Here is a 14,301-nt window from a genome sequence, read left to right on the forward strand (position 1 = left end):
ATATGTGGTATATATCTCAGCCTTTCCTGTGTTCAATCACTTTGTGCATTCTCTGAAGTGCAGAATCAGAAGTGCATGCCACTTGTAGAAATTGCCCCCCCCCCCCACTTAGAGAAGAGAGCCCCCCAAAAGCAAATGTGCCCCCCTGCAAATGTGCTGTCCCCAAGTGATGCTGCACTTATATACTTTTAGACCTGGGGTGGGGGCTTATCCAATTAAGCAATCAGGAATTGATAAATTAGGGCTGGTTAGCTGGCACTGGGTTTCACTTCAGAAAGATCTACAGATAACCGGGGGATACCTCTAAAGGTTAAAGGCTGTAATGGTTATAAATTTAAGGTAAGAAAGCATATAGCAGCACCAGTTTACAGCTGGATAAACAAATAAACATACCCCATTAAAACAAAGCCTAGAAAACGCAGGTACACGCTTTCAATGTTGGATGGTTGCAAGCAAAGTTGGACACATACCACATTAAAAAGTATCACAGGAAACTAAAACCAAACTGTGTATAATTAAAGCAAGATTTATTAACCTCTTGATCTCAGGAAGGTTTTACCCCCTTCATGTCCAGGGCTTGTTTTGCAATTCAGTACTGTGCTACTTTAACCAGTTCAGTACGTGGAACTTTTACCTCCTTTCTGCCCAGGCTAGATTTCAGCTTTCAGTACTGTCACAATTTGAATGACAATTCCGCAGTCATGCAACACTGTACCCATTAGAAATTTTTATCATTTTTCCCACACAAATAGAGCGTTGTTTTGATGGTATTTAATCACCACTGGGTTTTTTATTGTTTGCTAAATAAATGAAAAACTACAGAAAATATTGAAAAAAAAAGTTTTTCTTTTCTGTTACTGTTAAAAAATTTGGAAATTAATAATCTTCCTTCAGAAGTTTAGGCCAAAATGTATTCTGCTACATTTTTGATGAAAATAACCCAAATCAGTGTATATTATTTAGTCTGTAGGATTGCTATAGAGTCCACAAACTACTGTATGAGTAACTATTGAAAATCGATCAATCCTGATGTACTGACGGCCGATCTCAGTTCTTCAGGCCTGAAAATGCCAGGACAGTACAAATACTCCCCTCCCCCCCACCCAAATTATCCCTTTTAGAAAGTCCAAGGTATTTAGTAAGAGGCATGGCAAGTTTTTTGAAGTTGTAATATTTTGTCACAATTTTTGTGAAAATTTAAAAAAAAAAAGTCACATTTTCTTTTAACATACTGTCACCAGTGCAATACAGCATTGTCATATAATGGGTGTGATGGTGATCAGGGACACTAACTGGTGACAGTATGTAAAAAAAGATAATAATATGAAAATAATATTTTTTTTCCATTTTATTACTTTTTTTTACAATTTTTTTTTTTAAACACTGTACTGCTCTGGGTAAGTGATCTTGTTTTTTTTGGGTTTTTTTTTTTTTTACAAATTTTGATTGTTTATACCAGTACATTATACTAACCTGATCAACCATTTATACTGACTGAAACAGATTAATTTGGTCTGTTTTGTTGTGATTAGCCATAATTTGTTACATTGAATCACATGGTATAGATGGGCTTTGATTGGCCCAGTCTGTACTATGTGATCAGTGTGATCAATCACAGCTAGCTACACAATTGTACACAATGGATGACATGAAAGTAAGCCATCCATTGTTTACAAATGTCATGTGATCTGCTGTGATTGGTCACAGTGATCACATGGTACAGGCAACGAGCCGGTAAACTGATCAGTCATGGATGGATGCAGCAGAGAACACGGGCATATGATGATTCGGGTCTCATGATTCAGGTCACATTTCTTGAGGCACTAAAATTTCAAGACAGTACAAACATCCCGCAAAGGACCCCTTTTTGGAAGATGTTTGCTCAGAGACATGCTGAATCCATAGAAGATTTTTTATTTTTTTTTGCCAATAAGTTGTTGGAAAAATATATATTTTTTTTTAACACAAAGTTGTATTTTTAATGAGATATTTCTCACACATGCCATGGGTATATGTGGAATTACACCCCAAAACACATTCTGCTATTTCTCCTGAATATGAGGATACCACATGTGAGAGACTTTTTGGCAGCCTAGCCACATACAGGCCCCCAAAATCCAATGACCACCTTCAGGCTTTCAAGGCACATTGGGTTTCCTGACTACCTATCACATTTTCGGAGGCTCCTAAATGCCAGGTCAGTTAAACACCCCCTAAATGACCCCTTTTTGGAAAGTATACACCCAAGGTATTTGCTGAGAGGCATGTTAAGTCCATGGAAGATCTTTTTTTTGCTGCAAATATATTGTCATTGAAGTACATGAAACACATTATTTTCTCCTATCTATGTCTGGCCATTGCAGCAGAGAACACGGGCATATGATGAATCGGGTCTGTGGACCAATATGACTGCAATTTATTTGTTTTTTGTAATGCCCATATTAAGGGTGAGGTCCAAAAGAGTCTTACAGGAGGGGGCAGGGTGGTGACCAATCTGAATTCCTTATACAGTGCAGAGAAAAGTGAGGTCACAACCTGGCTCTGCTGTCTAGCAGGGGGACATAAATAACATAACTGGCTGAACAGAATAACATTCATACAAATAGGTAGAAAAGTTTACACAGATTTATTTATAAGTAAAATGTCTCCATGGAGTCCGGTCTTGGGAAGAAGAGAGATAGGAACTAGATTGTGCTGACTGCGACTGCAGCCAGAGGGTGTAGGGTAGGTGGTGTATTGAAAGCATATAAGGTGGTTTTTTTTAGGAGTAATTGTGTCAATCTATGTTTGTGCCTGTATGTAATAATGCATGTGCTGACTTAACCAAAAGAAGCATATGAACAAGGTATTTCTGTGTAGACCACAGAGGAAAGGAGGTTAATTAGTCAGCAAAATAACATATCAGGCTCTATGTAAAGTAAACATAGATGTTTTATTAATAAATTTATAGGGTATATTAACAACCGTGCAATAAAATCATTGGATAGATACGATCAGTGCAAATACGAGAAACAAGACAGACAAGACATATATATAAACAAAAAGTGACAAAAAACCGGCCGGCATGAGCTTATTATACTTCAATTAGTATTAATATACGATCAATCGTTTTATCAATAGGATTTCTTGAAGGGACTCCTCACAGTACAATCGTACGCCAATCTGGATTGGTAGCTGTGTGTGGGTAGTTAATGTTATCTGATTTGCTCCAGGGAGGCCACTAACCGTGGTAAATATAAATAAGGCGGTTATGGAAGGTGTGCTGCTGTGGAAGATATGACAAAAATTTGTAATTTCCTTATATGGTGATATATCATTCCATATGGTTATGTGGCTTAGTTGGGGATTTTTTCAGTGATCATGTATTATTGCCTTGATCACTGATGGTTGTAATACCGTTGTTTCACCCCTAGGTGGTCGGATGTTGCTCCACAGATATTAAATGAAAGTTAGTTTATAACCAAACACAGATTTCCTTTAATCTATTAAGAGCAGCAATATATCTACCTCTCCGGGGACTACACAATGGTATGACAATATTGTCTAACTCATTGACGGTTAATCACCGTGTCTTCACCCCTATTTGATAGATTTGCTCTTGTATAAAGGATATTCAGTAGTGCTGGGGACTAGGCAGAGCTTTCTCAATGTTTACCGCTGACCGCGCTTGTGTATCGGTTCAGTACGGTTCGCATGGAGGGTGTTCGCTCTGACGGCGTGAAGCCGTTTCTTCACCCCTATATAATAAGTGTTTGGTTTACCTTTGCTGATAGTCTGTGGAGCAGTGCATCCGCCTCCGTTGTTTGTCGCCACCGTTTTCCATGTGCTGTCCTTAATTTGCGCTCTCCTGGTCGCTCAGGGCGTCTGATGTGTGGTTGGAGTGGTGAAGGGTGTGCCGCCGGGCAATGACGTCGACGCGTTTCGCCTTTCTTGCGTAGCTTCGTCTGGACGTAGTTTGAGCCAGTCAGCTGATCCCTTTTATCACGGTCTTTTCAGCTGTTCTGACTCCGGGTTGATTTATGGTAAGGGAGTTTCTTTGCGTTAGGTTCTCACACCTGTTGTGGTGGGGGCATGGTTAGATGATGTAATTAAGATTGGATTGCCGATTTGCATTGTACATGTATTCTCTTCGGCACAACATCGTTATTATTCTTGGGGTACAGAGATCTGGAATTTTCATTAATTAGGATATGGCAGGCATATTCATTTAAGAATTACATTTATTGTAGTGTCACTCTGCGAGAAAAAACTTTTTTTATAAAAATCTTTTATATATGTTGTTAGATCGAAAGACAAAAGTTAGTTACTACAGATATTGCAATTTTAGTTCCTTCTTTGTTCCAGTGAATTTAGGATAAATGATATCTTAGTTATTGTTCACTAATATTAGTCTGATAATTACTAATATTAGTCTGATAATTATCGATCGGTGATGGGCTGTTTTAATTGGCAGTGCTTAATTTTGCAGGGTTAATTAAATTAAAAATTAAACCATTAGATGCCGCTATATATTATATATACGTTAATTGTATATAGGTATGCAGCTATAGCCCCTTACGAATATTCACTGGTAGAGGTTTCTAAAATTGCATTACTGCATTTTGCACAAATAGTTAACTGAACAGGGTGATGACATACACATGACATTTAAGGTCATTTGGACTGATTGTATTTATCATTGTACTATTGTACATGCTCTGGGTGTTAATTTCATCAGTTGTCGGTGTACTATAATAGTCTTTCTGTTATCATGTGTGGTGGTTGAGGGTTAAGTGTATTTGTGGATGGTGTTTGTTTACTGAAACATGTAGGTCGGGATGTGGGGAAGATTGTATCCCATTGTTCAATTTCGGGAGTCTTGATATCCAGTGGGTTCTTGTTGACAGATGGGAAAAAGGGGGTATATATTGTTTTCCATTCATTTACATTTAATGTTAAAGAAAAACTTGAAGGTTCATTTCGGTGTTTAGTCCCTTGGGTGTCAAGCTATCCAGGTTATAAATCCACCATTTTTCTTTCTGTAACAAAATGCGGTCGAAATCGCCGCGTCTTGCCGATATTTTCAGTTCATATATTCCTTTTATTTTTGTGTTTTTCATACTGCCATTATGGTATTGGGCGAAGTGTCTCGATAGGGGTTTATCTGGGTTCTTGTCCTTTATTTCACGCATGTGTTCCCCTATTCTGATCTTCAGTTGACGTTTTGTTTTCCCTATGTAGTTTTTATTACATGGACATGTTATCATGTAGATGACCTTGGTTGAAGAACAGTTAATGAGGTTGTGTATTCTGAATTCTTTTCCGTTTTTATTTTTGAATGTGTCCGTTCTGTCCACGTATGGGCACATTTGGCATCTTCCACATGAAAACATGCCCTTGCTTCTGGGTGTGTCCATAAGCCAGGTGCTGTCGTGGTCCCTTGTGTATTCTGATTGGGTAAGTATATCTCTAAGGTTTTTGGCACGTCTGGCCACCATGATGGGACTAGGCCCAACTATTTCTTTTAAAGATGGAGTATTATGGAGTATGCCCCAGTGTTTTTGGAGAACGTGTCGTACGGATTCCCATTGGGCTCCATATTGGGTAATTATCCGTGTTACCCCTATCGCATCGGTCTTTGGTTTTGGTTTGCGTTGGAGAAGGTCTTCTCTTGTTCTCATACTGGCTTTTTGTTTAGCCTTTCGTAATTGTCTGTGGGAATAGCCTCTTTCCCTAAATCTGTCATACAGTTCTTTGCTCTCTTGTTGGTAATCTCTTTTTTCTGAGCAGTTCCGTTTGATCCGCATGAATTGTCCTGTAGGTATACCGTCTTTTAGCCATTTTGGATGATAGCTGTCAGCCATTAAAAGGGTGTTTGCTGCTGTTACTTTACGGAATGTTTTCGTCGTAAGTCTGTTGTCACTCATTTTTATCATTATGTCCAGGAAGGATATTTCCTTTTTATCAAACGTGTGGGTTAGGCGTATATTTCTTTCATTTGCATTCAGCTCTCTCATGAATTTTTCAAGTGTTGGCATGTCCCCTTTCCATATCATCAGCACGTCATCTATATACCTAAGCCATGTATGCACATGGTTTCTATATGTTTCACTGGGATAGACTTCCTCCTCTTCCCATAGGCCGAGGTGGAGGCATGCATATGCTGGTGCCCATGCTGCTCCCATGGACGTACCCTGGGTCTGTTGATAGTACTGGGAGAGGAATTGAAAATAGTTGTTATTTAGGATAAATGCCAGTAGGTCTACTATGTACTCATTTTGATGACTTAGATTAGGGTAGTGTCTGTCAAGGAATATTTCAACGGCTTTTAATCCCCAGTTATGGGGTATTGAGGTGTAAAGTGATTCTACGTCGATTCCCACGAGCCATGTCTCGTTTTCTGTATGCATATTGTTTATTTTTTCCAGTACATCCCTTGTGTCTTGTACGTAGGATTTCAATTGAGTTACCATATCTTTCAGGAGGGCATCAATGTATTTTCCTGTTTTCTCAAGGGGGCCATTAATGGCCGACACTATGGGTCGTCCTGGGGGGTCAGTTAGTGACTTGTGTACCTTCGGGATTATGTAGAATGTTGGTGTATTATAATCTTTTACCGTTATATGTTCTGCTTCTTGTTTTGTCATTAGGCCTTCTTCTTTGGCCAGTTTAATTTTCCAGTTTAATTCCTTGATTAGTTTTGGAAATGGATTGTTGTCCAGTTTTATATAAGTTTTGTCGTCATTGAGGAGTCTGTTTACTTCTTTTTCATATTGTGTTGCATTCATCAGGACAACATTGCCCCCCTTGTCACTTCTTTTTATGACAATATTTTTGGTTTCATTCAGCTCTCTGATTGCTTTACGTTCCTCTTTGGTGATATTGTCAATACCTTTGTTTGTCCAATCAATTTGGTGGAGGTCAGTTTGTATCTGGTTTAGGAATACGTTCATCCATTTGTTCTTATTTATCTGTGGCATGTTGAGTGATTTTATTCGTATGCCTGATTTTCTGAAGTTCTCCGGGCTATCAGGGGATGATGGTTCTTCATTTTCCTGTAATAGGGAATTCAGGATTTCTAGTATTTTTTTATCATTTTCATCTTGAACCGTATCTGGTTCCGTACTTTCGGTCTGATTTGCATATAGTGATCTTAGATATATCTTTCTTATAAACAGTACAATGTCTTTGTATACTGTAAATTCATCCATTGTGTTTTTAGGTGAAAATGAGAGTCCTCTTTTGAGCAATTTTGTGTGATGTTCTTGTAATTGAAATTCCGATAGATTAATGACTTTTGAACCTTCAAGTTTTTCTTTAACATTAAATGTAAATGAATGGAAAACAATATATACCCCCTTTTTCCCATCTGTCAACAAGAACCCACTGGATATCAAGACTCCCGAAATTGAACAATGGGATACAATCTTCCCCACATCCCGACCTACATGTTTCAGTAAACAAACACCATCCACAAATACACTTAACCCTCAACCACCACACATGATAACAGAAAGACTATTATAGTACACCGACAACTGATGAAATTAACACCCAGAGCATGTACAATAGTACAATGATAAATACAATCAGTCCAAATGACCTTAAATGTCATGTGTATGTCATCACCCTGTTCAGTTAACTATTTGTGCAAAATGCAGTAATGCAATTTTAGAAACCTCTACCAGTGAATATTCGTAAGGGGCTATAGCTGCATACCTATATACAATTAACGTATATATAATATATAGCGGCATCTAATGGTTTAATTTTTAATTTAATTAACCCTGCAAAATTAAGCACTGCCAATTAAAACAGCCCATCACCGATCGATAATTATCAGACTAATATTAGTAATTATCAGACTAATATTAGTGAACAATAACTAAGATATCATTTATCCTAAATTCACTGGAACAAAGAAGGAACTAAAATTGCAATATCTGTAGTAACTAACTTTTGTCTTTCGATCTAACAACATATATAAAAGATTTTTATAAAAAAAGTTTTTTCTCGCAGAGTGACACTACAATAAATGTAATTCTTAAATGAATATGCCTGCCATATCCTAATTAATGAAAATTCCAGATCTCTGTACCCCAAGAATAATAACGATGTTGTGCCGAAGAGAATACATGTACAATGCAAATCGGCAATCCAATCTTAATTACATCATCTAACCATGCCCCCACCACAACAGGTGTGAGAACCTAACGCAAAGAAACTCCCTTACCATAAATCAACCCGGAGTCAGAACAGCTGAAAAGACCGTGATAAAAGGGATCAGCTGACTGGCTCAAACTACGTCCAGACGAAGCTACGCAAGAAAGGCGAAACGCGTCGACGTCATTGCCCGGCGGCACACCCTTCACCACTCCAACCACACATCAGACGCCCTGAGCGACCAGGAGAGCGCAAATTAAGGACAGCACATGGAAAACGGTGGCGACAAACAACGGAGGCGGATGCACTGCTCCACAGACTATCAGCAAAGGTAAACCAAACACTTATTATATAGGGGTGAAGAAACGGCTTCACGCCGTCAGAGCGAACACCCTCCATGCGAACCGTACTGAACCGATACACAAGCGCGGTCAGCGGTAAACATTGAGAAAGCTCTGCCTAGTCCCCAGCACTACTGAATATCCTTTATACAAGAGCAAATCTATCAAATAGGGGTGAAGACACGGTGATTAACCGTCAATGAGTTAGACAATATTGTCATACCATTGTGTAGTCCCCGGAGAGGTAGATATATTGCTGCTCTTAATAGATTAAAGGAAATCTGTGTTTGGTTATAAACTAACTTTCATTTAATATCTGTGGAGCAACATCCGACCACCTAGGGGTGAAACAACGGTATTACAACCATCAGTGATCAAGGCAATAATACATGATCACTGAAAAAATCCCCAACTAAGCCACATAACCATATGGAATGATATATCACCATATAAGGAAATTACAAATTTTTGTCATATCTTCCACAGCAGCACACCTTCCATAACCGCCTTATTTATATTTACCACGGTTAGTGGCCTCCCTGGAGCAAATCAGATAACATTAACTACCCACACACAGCTACCAATCCAGATTGGCGTACGATTGTACTGTGAGGAGTCCCTTCAAGAAATCCTATTGATAAAACGATTGATCGTATATTAATACTAATTGAAGTATAATAAGCTCATGCCGGCCGGTTTTTTGTCACTTTTTGTTTATATATATGTCTTGTCTGTCTTGTTTCTCGTATTTGCACTGATCGTATCTATCCAATGATTTTATTGCACGGTTGTTAATATACCCTATAAATTTATTAATAAAACATCTATGTTTACTTTACATAGAGCCTGATATGTTATTTTGCTGACTAATTAACCTCCTTTCCTCTGTGGTCTACACAGAAATACCTTGTTCATAGGTGGTGTATTGAGCATGGGTAGATGGAGGCCCAGGGTTTGGGGATATGTCTCCAGAGGCCAGGAGAAGCAGAAAGGTGAGGGTGGCAATATGAGAGTGTGATTTATATGAAGGGACATGCCTCAGTGTCCTTGAAGATTTGTGTGCATGTGGATTTAGAAATAGCAGGAGATGGTGAGTGCAGTAATAAGGTGAGGACAGAAGTGAGGATGATATATATAAGCTGTGGGGTGGAGAAGAGGGGTGAAGTAGAGAGAATTTAAGGATGGAGGATAGGGCAGTCAGAAGAAGTGGCAGAGAGTGCATTTTACCAGGATAGAGCTGAAGAGGTGAGAAAAAAAAAAAAAAAAAAAAAATGATGGAGATCACCTGCAGTATATGTGGTATATATCTCAGCCTTTCCTGTGTTCAATCACTTTGTGCATTCTCTGAAGTGCAGAATCAGAAGTGCATGCCACTTGTAGAAATTGCCCCCCCCCCCCACTTAGAGAAGAGAGCCCCCCAAAAGCAAATGTGCCCCCCTTCAAATGTGCTGTCCCCAAGTGATGCTGCACTTATATACTTTTAGACCTGGGGTGGGGGCTTATCCAATTAAGCAATCAGGAATTGATAAATTAGGGCTGGTTAGCTGGCACTGGGTTTCACTTCAGAAAGATCTACAGATAACCGGGGGATACCTCTAAAGGTTAAAGGCTGTAATGGTTATAAATTTAAGGTAAGAAAGCATATAGCAGCACCAGTTTACAGCTGGATAAACAAATAAACATACCCCATTAAAACAAAGCCTAGAAAACGCAGGTACACGCTTTCAATGTTGGATGGTTGCAAGCAAAGTTGGACACATACCACATTAAAAAGTATCACAGGAAACTAAAACCAAACTGTGTATAATTAAAGCAAGATTTATTAACCTCTTGATCTCAGGAAGGTTTTACCCCCTTCATGTCCAGGGCTTGTTTTGCAATTCAGTACTGTGCTACTTTAACCAGTTCAGTACGTGGAACTTTTACCTCCTTTCTGCCCAGGCTAGATTTCAGCTTTCAGTACTGTCACAATTTGAATGACAATTCCGCAGTCATGCAACACTGTACCCATTAGAAATTTTTATCATTTTTCCCACACAAATAGAGCGTTGTTTTGATGGTATTTAATCACCACTGGGTTTTTTATTGTTTGCTAAATAAATGAAAAACTACAGAAAATATTGAAAAAAAAAGTTTTTCTTTTCTGTTACTGTTAAAAAATTTGGAAATTAATAATCTTCCTTCAGAAGTTTAGGCCAAAATGTATTCTGCTACATTTTTGATGAAAATAACCCAAATCAGTGTATATTATTTAGTCTGTAGGATTGCTATAGAGTCCACAAACTACTGTATGAGTAACTATTGAAAATCGATCAATCCTGATGTACTGACGGCCGATCTCAGTTCTTCAGGCCTGAAAATGCCAGGACAGTACAAATACTCCCCTCCCCCCCACCCAAATTATCCCTTTTAGAAAGTCCAAGGTATTTAGTAAGAGGCATGGCAAGTTTTTTGAAGTTGTAATATTTTGTCACAATTTTTGTGAAAATTTAAAAAAAAAAAGTCACATTTTCTTTTAACATACTGTCACCAGTGCAATACAGCATTGTCATATAATGGGTGTGATGGTGATCAGGGACACTAACTGGTGACAGTATGTAAAAAAAGATAATAATATGAAAATAATATTTTTTTTCCATTTTATTACTTTTTTTTACAATTTTTTTTTTTAAACACTGTACTGCTCTGGGTAAGTGATCTTGTTTTTTTGGGGTTTTTTTTTTTTTACAAATTTTGATTGTTTATACCAGTACATTATACTAACCTGATCAACCATTTATACTGACTGAAACAGATTAATTTGGTCTGTTTTGTTGTGATTAGCCATAATTTGTTACATTGAATCACATGGTATAGATGGGCTTTGATTGGCCCAGTCTGTACTATGTGATCAGTGTGATCAATCACAGCTAGCTACACAATTGTACACAATGGATGACATGAAAGTAAGCCATCCATTGTTTACAAATGTCATGTGATCTGCTGTGATTGGTCACAGTGATCACATGGTACAGGCAACGAGCCGGTAAACTGATCAGTCATGGATGGATGCAGCAGAGAACACGGGCATATGATGATTCGGGTCTCATGATTCAGGTCACATTTCTTGAGGCACTAAAATTTCAAGACAGTACAAACATCCCGCAAAGGACCCCTTTTTGGAAGATGTTTGCTCAGAGACATGCTGAATCCATAGAAGATTTTTTATTTTTTTTTGCCAATAAGTTGTTGGAAAAATATATATTTTTTTTTAACACAAAGTTGTAATTTTAATGAGATTTTTCTCACACATGCCATGGGTATATGTGGAATTACACCCCAAAACACATTCTGCTATTTCTCCTGAATATGAGGATACCACATGTGAGAGACTTTTTGGCAGCCTAGCCACATACAGGCCCCCAAAATCCAATGACCACCTTCAGGCTTTCAAGGCACATTGGGTTTCCTGACTACCTATCACATTTTCGGAGGCTCCTAAATGCCAGGTCAGTTAAACACCCCCTAAATGACCCCTTTTTGGAAAGTATACACCCAAGGTATTTGCTGAGAGGCATGTTAAGTCCATGGAAGATCTTTTTTTTGCTGCAAATATATTGTCATTGAAGTACATGAAACACATTATTTTCTCCTATCTATGTCTGGCCATTGCAGCAGAGAACACGGGCATATGATGAATCGGGTCTGTGGACCAATATGACTGCAATTTATTTGTTTTTTGTAATGCCCATATTAAGGGTGAGGTCCAAAAGAGTCTTACAGGAGGGGGCAGGGTGGTGACCAATCTGAATTCCTTATACAGTGCAGAGAAAAGTGAGGTCACAACCTGGCTCTGCTGTCTAGCAGGGGGACATAAATAACATAACTGGCTGAACAGAATAACATTCATACAAATAGGTAGAAAAGTTTACACAGATTTATTTATAAGTAAAATGTCTCCATGGAGTCTGTCCGCGTCTGCCTTGAGGTTACAAGGTAGGAGGAAATTCAGAACAGGATTAGAATCGGCAACTAGAGCGAAGAAATACTGCCAATGAATTCCTTAAAGTGAACTGAAAAGACGGGTCCTCTTATTTAACCACTTGCTGACCGTATACTGTATATATATATGGCGGCAGAGTGGCTCTCCAAGGCAAAACCACGTATCGGTATGTCCTTTGCCTAGGAGGAGGTAGGGGGCGAGCGTGCACCGGCATCGGCACGCTCCCACCCCCGATCGTCAGCAGGGAAGCTGGTGCGTGTGTCAGGCGGCTCCGATTGTCACCTGACACCGGCGATCGCCCCCCGCTGAGAGAGAAGGACGATCAGATGTTGTAAACACAGCCGCCCGTCCTTCTCCCTGCAATGATCACAGAGCTCATGTGATCCTTCTATATAGGATTGCATGTCTCTGATCATTTCACAAGCCCAACCCCCCCACAGTTAGAATCACTACCCTAGGCTTACTATTTAACCCCTTGATCACCAACAGTGTTAACCCCTCCCCTGCCAATGGCATTATTAAACTAACAGTGCATATTTATAGCACTGATTACTGTAGTAATGTCACTGGTACCCCCAAAAGTGTCAAAAATGTCAGAAAGGGGTCCGATCTGTCCGCTGCAATGTCGCAGTCCCACAAAAAAAAAAAAAATAGCAAATTGCCGCCATTACTAGTAAAAAAAAAAACAATAAAAATGACATAAATCTTTCCCGTAGTTAGTAGACACAATAACTTTTGCGCAAACCAATCAAAATATGCTTATTGTGATTGTTTTTACAAAAAATATGTAGCAGAAAATAAATTGGCCTAAAATGTAAAAAGATTTTGATTTTTACATTTTTTTGGGGAATGTTATATATCAGAATGTCAAAAATATTGTTTTTTTTTTTTTCAAAATGGTCGCTCTTTTTTTTGTAGCGCAAAAAATAAAAAAAAATAAAAATCGCACAGGTGATCAAATACACCAAAAGAAAGCTCTGTTTGTGGGGAAAAAAAGGACGTCAATTTTATTTGGTTACAGTGTCGCACGTGCAATTGTCTGTTAAAATAACGCTGCGCCAAATCACAAAATAGGGTCTGGCCATTAAAGGGGGAAAAATCTTCCAGTCCAGAAGTGGTTAAACAGGGCCCATCCCATCCCTAGGACAAAAAAAAACTGCAATAAAATGTATAAAAACTATGGAAAAAAAAGTACCATAAATCTACTCATCTTATCCCTAGCGGAACCCTATAGCTGGTATCCCCCACCCTGCACAGCCAGACACCCCGAATCTTCCCTATATATAACACTGATATCTGTACACTGAGTGGCACTCCGTATAAAGATGTTAGTGTTATATATGCAGGTAGGTACCAGCACTCAGTGTACACATATCAGTCTTATACAGTATATAGGGAATAGCACTCACTATGTATATAGAAATCAGGGTTATTATATATGGGATAGGGAATAGCACCTGGGGGATGGGCAATGGGCAGGAACACTCAGCCTTGCTGGTATAAATTAAAGCAGAGTGACACTAAACTGCTGGGCTGGCGATCACACACTGACCTGCTGCACACAAGGCGGGTTGCTAGCTCTGAGACGACTCCGCTCTGCAGTGCCTTCTGCCACCTCCAGCTCTCTAAGTTTAGCACTGGCTGTCCCCCATGGTGGGGATGTGGATGGTAGCCCCACCCCTCTGCTGAATTCCACAGAGGGAGAGGTGGCCGGAGTGGCTGCCGCTGCTACCATCCCCATGGCTCCACCATCGCTCTCTCATTCCGGCCAGCACCAGAGTCCTCTCCCAGCACTGCAGAAACCGTCATAAAGAATGCCATGCCTCCTTCAGGCTT

At 39.2% G+C, this 14,301-nt stretch overlaps 1 protein-coding gene across 1 annotated transcript in view; it reads right to left on the reverse strand.

The window, feature by feature from the left end:
* The window catches only part of LOC309548275 (uncharacterized protein), a gene marked incomplete at both ends in the record, with an annotated part of 45,206 nt that overhangs the window by 12,628 nt on the left and 18,277 nt on the right, over nucleotides 1–14,301 (reverse strand). The window lies entirely within an intron of this gene.

The sequence above is a fragment of the Pelophylax lessonae genome (genome assembly GCF_965119305.1).
Source record: "Pelophylax lessonae genome assembly, chromosome: 2".
Classification (NCBI taxonomy): domain Eukaryota; kingdom Metazoa; phylum Chordata; class Amphibia; order Anura; family Ranidae; genus Pelophylax; species Pelophylax lessonae.